General features: G+C 49.4%; 1 long non-coding RNA gene across 1 annotated transcript; it reads left to right on the top strand.

Moving 5' to 3' along the window:
* The first annotated feature begins 6,924 nt into the window (after positions 1–6,924).
* Positions 6,925–7,793, top strand: LOC144369865 (uncharacterized). Its single transcript, XR_013429696.1, has 2 exons — positions 6,925–7,291; positions 7,448–7,793. It is a non-coding gene; the product is annotated as an uncharacterized LOC144369865 (long non-coding RNA).

Raw genomic sequence — 7,793 nt, 5'->3', positions numbered from 1 at the left:
ACAGGGATGTGGGTTGGTCCCTGGTTGCTCCTTCCAACTCCAGAGCCCACTCACCCTTCTCCCTCTGCTCCTGGTCTGGGGGTCTGAATGCATGCACTGCACCCCTGGGCTGCTGTTCCCATGGGGCCTGGGCCCCCTGGTGGGAGGTTTGAGGGCAGGGAGAAGACGGGGAGAGAGTATCTCCCCAGCTCCCTCCAGCCAGATGTAATTAGGGGACATGCCGGTGTTCCTCCCCGGCCACATCTTCTGGGTGGTTCCCCTCCACGGTCAGGTCCTCTCTGGCTCCAGGAACGCTCTTCTCCTGCATTGGCCAGGGGTGGAGATGGCTCCCCATTATGGCTGGCTCCAGCAATTTTAGTGTGTCCTGTGCTCGTTCCTTGAACCCTGTCCATATTGGTATGAAAACTTCCTTTACTAAACCCTCCTCAATTAAACCCGGGGAGTGGTCAGTGACTTCCTGAGGGAACCTGGGCAGATGATATTATCCTTGAGATTTTGGGGAGGTCATAACACATGACCTGGCACCTAGCATTTGTGCTCTGAACACCTGAGCGGTCATCATCAATGCTATTTTCCTTTTTTCTTTTCTTGATAGAAGTAGAATCACAGGCTCTTATCATGGAAAAGAACCACAGAGGTCTGTTCCAATCGGACGCAGCTCTTATCTCACTGGGAAGCTTTGGGAGTTCTCCTAGGAGAATCAGCAAATCTGGGCTAGGGTATCGAGCGCCTCGCTGTTCACAGCAGAGGGGCCCCCAAGGCAGGAGTCTCCGGATACAGGATTAAGACCGTGGAATCGGAGCCACAGACGCACACCCCTCCCAGGGTCCTTGCACAGTCCAGGAGGAAGAGGATGGTCCCCACTGCTGTCCGCAAGTAGCATCCCCAAAGCTGGAAAAGCATCGGGAGGTCCCCGGGATCCACTATGCTAACCTTCCCCCAATTCCCAGCACCGATCCGTCGGAGACCCAGATGGCTTGGGTGGTCAAACTACCTGGCAGAACCAGCCACAGAGGTGAGAAGGATGTGCTGGGGACTTCTCTTGGGGACCAGGAGATAGTTTGAGAGACTCTATGGGGTCCTTACAGATTTTTTTTTTTTAACTGATACCTTTGTGGCTCTCTCAGGAGATCTGTGCTGCAGATGCCGAGCCCAGAGGGGGGAAATAAATAAATAAAGGCCGCCGCCTCGGCTCAGCTGGCAGCTCTGTGGCCCCAGGTGCAGGGGTCCAGCGCCTCATCTTGCCTCTGGACCGCAATCAATGCAGCAGGCAGGAAATGAGAGGAAATTAATTTTTCCCCCCTCTTCTCTTTCCCTCCCCAGCCCTCCCTTCTGTTTTTACACAAGGGCCTTTTAAAATGTTGGTTCCTCTCTGATTATAGTGCAATAGAGGTTCCAAACAGCCTCTTTTGGACGAAGCTCCCTCTGCCCTTAACCAGAATGATTGGTTGGTTGCCTTGGTAATCGAACTCATTCGCTGTGTGGAAGCCACAATTATGAAGGTTTTCTGGGTACCGATCCCCCCTTAGTGCCTTTTTCTTAGAAGTTCACGACAAGATGGGACAAAGGAGACCTAATAGATTTTATTGCTCCGGCTTCTTTCAGTACGCAGGAGCCCACGGCCTGCGGACAGGAGCTGTGAGTGCCATTTAAATTGGTTGGCTGTGCCCGGGGAGAGTGCTTTACGCTCAAGAGTGGCTGAGGTTCTATTAGCTGGAGGGCCAGGGCCGGAGGATGAACCCACGGGCCGGGCTCCTCTACCTCAGCTCATAATGGAAACCCGAGATGGGCCCAGCCCAGGTGGCATCTGGGGCCGAGGGCCCCGGGCACTTAACCTTTCGCTGATAACCGAAGGAAATGGACATGTAACTGCTCTCTTGAAACTCCTGCCTGATTCAGGTTCAAGGCAGGGGAGGTTGTGGGTTGTTGAAATACCCAAGCTGGAAACGGTGTGGGCAGAGGCGGCCCTCCACCTCTAAAGAGGAACAGGCCTCCATTAGCTGGGGTAATTGCAAAGAATGAGGCGGGAGGAGAAGATGATGCTGATAATCATGGTCACAATAGCCACATAATTCATCTGTAGAGGGTACAAGATGCTCTCGGTCATTACCTCAGCCCGTTCCCACGGGAGCCTGGGGGTGGCCCGTCTTTTCTGGTGGATGGGGAAACTGAGGAATGGGGAGGCAGGCGATCTTGTCCAGGAGGGAAAGCGTCAGAGGTCAGAGACGTCTCACTACTGAACGGCGTCGAGCACGGAGTACGACCTTCCCTAAGATCAAATCAGGTCTAAGTAGGGATGAGCTTGGGGGGTCCAACAGCTTCTCACCCACAGCTCTTTCACTCCGATAGGGAGTGGTTAGTGTGTGGAGAAGGATTCTGAGGCTGCACTTGGGGTGACCAAGGGAGGCCGCCATCTTGGTCAGTGCTGTCTGTCAGTCATGAGACCGTGATGGGGAAAACCCATTGCGCACAGTGTGGCTCCGGTTTGATCTCAGAGTTTTGGAAAATCATTTTGTTTGGGAATAATTTCAAGCAAGGAAATTTCAAAAATAAGAACAGGACAAAGAACAGCCCAGGGCTTTCCTCGGGTCTGCCTCCTGGTAATAATCGACTTGGGTCAGGTTCCCCTTTTCTCTCTCATAGGTGCTTACATAACTTTGGGGAAAACTGTTTGAGGGTCAGGGTCACACACACACATCATGGCCCTTTGCCGTTGCATATCTCCGTGTTTGTCTCCAAAGACTACGGACAGCTCCCAGGTGACCGCATCACCATGGCCAGCTTCGGAGCATTGAATGTGGGTGCCCCCTTTTCCCTTGTCCTCTACCCTGTAGTCAGTGTCCTTCTCAGAATTCCCCCAGAGCCAGTCCCCAGTATGGTGTTTAGCTGTCACATCTTTTCAGTTTCCTTTCTGATAACTGGCATCTTTGACATTTCCATACTTTTGAAGTGTCCTGGTAGAGAGATTTAGAATATCCATTTACCAATTCCATACTCTTAAGAACCTCATGCTTATGCAGTGCTAGGTGCTGAGCTTCTTGCAAAGACGAGTTTGACTATTCTTCTCCTAACAGCAAGAGCATCAGGACAATGGATGCCGCTGGTCCGAGTACTTGCGGGGTCAAGGGCTTTACCAAGCCCTTCACGAGAGGCTGATTGTTCTCAGTTGGAGATGGGGAAAATACACTGAGGCTCAGGCATGTTAATGTCAGCTTGCCCAGGGTCACGTAGGTGGCAAAGAGCCCCAAGATGTGATCTCAGGTGTCCTGGCTCTAGAGACCACACTTTTAACCACTGCATGGTCCTGTGTTGGGGAAGTAAATTCAACAGATTGGTAGAGATGAGAAAAACATTCATTGATTCATTCATTCATTCATTGTTCACTGATTAAGTTACACATTCTTTATTCACTCATTCATTGACTATTGACCCATCCATCATCCATCCATCTATCCATCTGTTCATCCACTATCCAATCTTCCATCCAACCCTCCATCCATTCAGTGATCCATCCATCCGTCCAACCCACTCCATCCTTCCTGCTGCAGTCTGGCTGCAGCAAACTAACTGGGGGGTGATGAGGAACTTGTGAAGGTTGATACAGCAGGAGTGGGAGCCGTTTATTGTAGGACAGGAGGGGTATATATACATAACTGAATACACAGCTTAACTTAATTAACATAAACTAGATACAGCAGTCAACCAATAAGGAATCCTCCGCATAATGATTACACACAGTTTAACTTAATTGACATAATCTAGACACAGCAGTCAGTCATTAAGGAATCTATCATCTTAATGGCTCTCTGGCCATTACTTCTCAAACCACTCCCTCTGGCAAAACGCCAGGCGCCATCTTGACTTGTTTATGGACTCTGACACCTTCCGTTTTTCCACGTCTCTAGAGTGAAAGACACTGTGCCTGTCTCTGTGGCTCCATTGGCAAAACAGGACAGATGAAGTTCTTGGTCCTCATGAAGATGACCGACCAAAGGGAGGAGATGGATAATGAATAAAGTGTCATCCGTCTACGAGAGTAAAATATGGGGAGTGGGAAAGTCAAGCCCTGTCCAGAGGGTCAGAGAAGGTCCCCGTGTCAAAGCAGCATCTAAACAAAGTCCCAGAGTCTGCGAGGGAGTTAACTGAAAGAGGAAGCGTTTGACTGTGCAGGAGAAAGCAAATGTGCTTCCTGGAGAGGTGGTCCAGGGCTGGGTGTAAGGCGTGGGAGGGACGTGGAGCTTCAATGTGGGGGAAGCACTGGGCGGGGGGATAGTACAGGCAAAGCAGGCCACGTGTGGGAATGCATTCGGGAGGTCTCTTGTGATGGCGTCTCCTAGTTGCCAGACTCCCAGGGGCTGTCCGTGTCTCCAGGACTGTTGATGGAGGAGCTGTGAGCTCAATTCACAGCCTTCCTCAGTGCGATCACATACATCGGGCGTCTGGATCTTTCATTTCTGTGACTCAGTCTCCTACAGGGGCACCATTTGGGGTAGAGAGCCCATCCAGCAAATTTAATTGGTGATCTCAATCGCCAATTTCTTTGTGATTTTAATGGAACTTTATTCGGAATTGGCAAAGAGTACTCTGGAGTTTGAGTGCAATTGTCCAGATGGTGGAATCTTTGCTCTTGGCACGCAGGTGACCTAGAGTCTTCTCTGGGGAGACTGGCCCCTGTTCTAAGGCTCCGTCTCTGCATCCTTCAGATGAACGGGCCCAGTTACACGGCAGCCCTCAGAGTCTTAGCTTCCATGAACCAGAAGGGCAGAGGCACCCCGAGAGCTGGGTGGCTGCGTGGGGTGAACCTGGACCTTGGTGGTGGCTGCCTGTTTTGCCAGGGGCTCCAGAGGCGGCTCCTGCCGGCTCGCCCTCTGGCCTGATCGGAATCCTCTTCAGTCGCCTTGGTTTTCTGCACTTTGACTTACAACATAAATTATTCTTCCTCTAAGTGGCAGGCGTAGGGAAGCTACCAAAAGGTCACTTGGAACCCCAATCAATCCCGGTGGCTTTGATGGCTTTATGCTCTTCAGGCTCCCGTGCGTGTCTGCCGCGCCAGCTCTGAGAAGGGGCTTGGGGACGCTTTCTGCAAAGGTGATTGAATTTCCTTTGGGGAGAGTTAACTGCTTGGTTTGCCTCGGGGGTCCGGGAAGGGGAAGGGCAAGTTCTGGACTCTAACTAAAGATGGTTTCCATCTATTTAGGAACAGAGGCCAAGTTCTGCCTTTCCCTTCTGCAGACCTGTGTCTCGGAGCTGCCCCAGTGGCTCTGGCTGTGGGCTCCCACTCACGTCCTGGACTCCGGGCCCCTGGCCTCCCTGGTCCCTCAGAGCAGGTTTATCCTCAGCCCCATTTTGCAGGGGAGGAAACTGTGGCTGGGAGCCGAGTACCTCAGCCCCAGGCCCCAACACGTCAGGTCAGGGCAGAATGGGGCTGGACTTAGTGCTCCTTGTGACTTCTCAGCTCCCAGCTGACTTGGCAGGCCACTCTGGGCCTCAGTGAGAGCCAGGGCAGGAGTGCGAGAGGCCCGCGGCTGGTGTCTCAGACTTAAATGTTACAACAGAAATCAGCATGCCTTTGAATAAAGTGAGTCCTGGGTTCCAATCCTGACACACGTCTCATAGCAACAAAGTACATGCATTATGTGGGTAAAAGATTATATTATTATATGATATTATAATACCGTTATATAATTATGGTATTATAATTAGAATATTTTGTAATGTAATATATGAATATAATATATAAAACATTTTCCATAATAAATATATTTTACATTATATATATATTTTTCATGTACATTTATTATATAAATAATATATGAATTAATGTAAATATAATATATAATATATAATAAACTGTACAGTGCATTATGTTTATATAGAATATAAAAATTCATATTTATAATATGTGAACATATGTTTACAATATATTTATCATGTATATATACATGATATATATTTATATACATGATAAATATGTACTTACTATATATTTATAATATATAATCATAACTGAAGTTTAGCAAAATATATCAAAGATGACAGTTTAATCATTATTGCATGACACGACATGCAGCTTGTGGGCTGGCGATATTAGGGTGAACAATAAAGTGAAGACATAATTCTCAGACAGCTGTATATTCCAAATTAAGACTCTATTTTCTTGCTTTCATCTCAGTATCGTGACTAATTATAATCAATATTTTCAGAAAATTGTGATGTACTGACAACAATACTAAATTAGGGAAACTTAAAGCATGGTATTTTTAGGTAGTTTTTTTTTTCTGAAATTAATCTGTTTTCCCATTTTTATTTGTCTTATTGTCTCTATAACCTACATGCAATAAAGTGTATATGATCCAACTGTCACAGTGGGCTGTGACAGATTTATGTGCTCAGGTAATGACCATCTCAAGGAAGACCTTCAGAGTTTTAAAGATATGCACTTCTACTTGGAAACACTGAGTTCTGCTGAGGCAATCGTTACTGGAATTGTCAATAAACCTTTACAAGTAATTCTATTTGAGAAAAAAAATTATGGATTTTAAATTTCACATTCAAACATATAACGTTGCCACTTGTGACACATCGTTCATATGGCAGAAAATGTTATGTTTATTTTACTCTGTGCGTCTCCCCAGGCCTCTTCCTGGTCCTGAGCAGACTGTGGGCTGTGTGTGGCCAGAGGCTTTCTGTTTTATTGACCACAAGGTGTCCGATCCCTGGAATCGTGCCTGGTGCTAAGTAGATGTTCAATAAACTCTCGCTCAGGAGTAAGCGGAAGTTGGGCTCCCGGTTGTTCTGAGCTCTGTGAGGTTCTGCCTAATCTCAAACGGGACACCTTCATTTTATGAAAAGTATTTGTAAACAAAGTTTGGTCTGCTGTCGGAGAGACAACACGGCACCTGACGCCATGACCCATGTACTCGTCTGTATCTCGGAATGCCAATGCGCGCCTCTGCCCAGGGAGGTTCACGGTGGGCCCCTGGGCTTGCTGATGGTTTCCCGCTCATGGTCCGTCAGGTCTGCCCCGTCAGAGGGCTGTGGAGAGCAGCTGTTCCTTCTTGATGTGCTGAGGGCAGAAGCTCTGCTGCAGGGGGTGATTGACGGCCCAGGGCCGGTGGGCCTTCTCTAAGATGGTCCCTGGGCCCCCCTCCTGTGCTCTCACTCTGTGCAACCCCCTTTTCTTTGCATGTGGGCAGAACCCGGACCTTCTTCTAACCCATGGGACATGGAGAAGGTGGTGGCCGTCACTTCCCTCTCTGCCGTCTTGCCAGCAGACTTGAGTGTTGATACGGTAAGTCACCATGTTGGGGAGGCCCACGAGACCAGGAACTGGAGGTGGCTTCTGGCCACCAGCCAGCTGGGAGCTGAGGTCCCCTGCCCAATAGCCCCAAAGACTGGATCTTGTCAAGGCGACCCAAAGCAAAGCCTCCTCTTGCTGAACTTTCAGGTGAGACCCACCCCTGGCCGGGAACCTGTAGGTTGACAAGAGACTCTCAGAGAGCACCTGGGTCAACGTGCCTGCGTGGACTCCTGGCGCACAAGCCCGTGAGACGGATGCGACAGTCCTTCCCGGACTTGAGCCAATTGGAACTTCTCCTTCTCCAACAACCCGGTGAGCTTGGTGCCGCCCGCGGGCTTGCTCTGCCCTGGGTTGGAAGCCTTGACCTTCATCTGTCAGAGGCCACGTGCCCGTCCCTCAGAACACAGCTCACGGTGCATCCCGTGAGGGCCTCCGTCCAACTCACTGTCCCCGTTATTGGCATGCGTCCTCCACTAAACCATTTTACACTGTA

This window comes from Ictidomys tridecemlineatus, chromosome 2 (assembly GCF_052094955.1).
Source record: "Ictidomys tridecemlineatus isolate mIctTri1 chromosome 2, mIctTri1.hap1, whole genome shotgun sequence".
Lineage (NCBI taxonomy): Eukaryota > Metazoa > Chordata > Mammalia > Rodentia > Sciuridae > Ictidomys > Ictidomys tridecemlineatus.
Note: the sequence above shows the minus strand (reverse complement) of the source record. Positions and strands in the feature narration are given on the sequence as shown.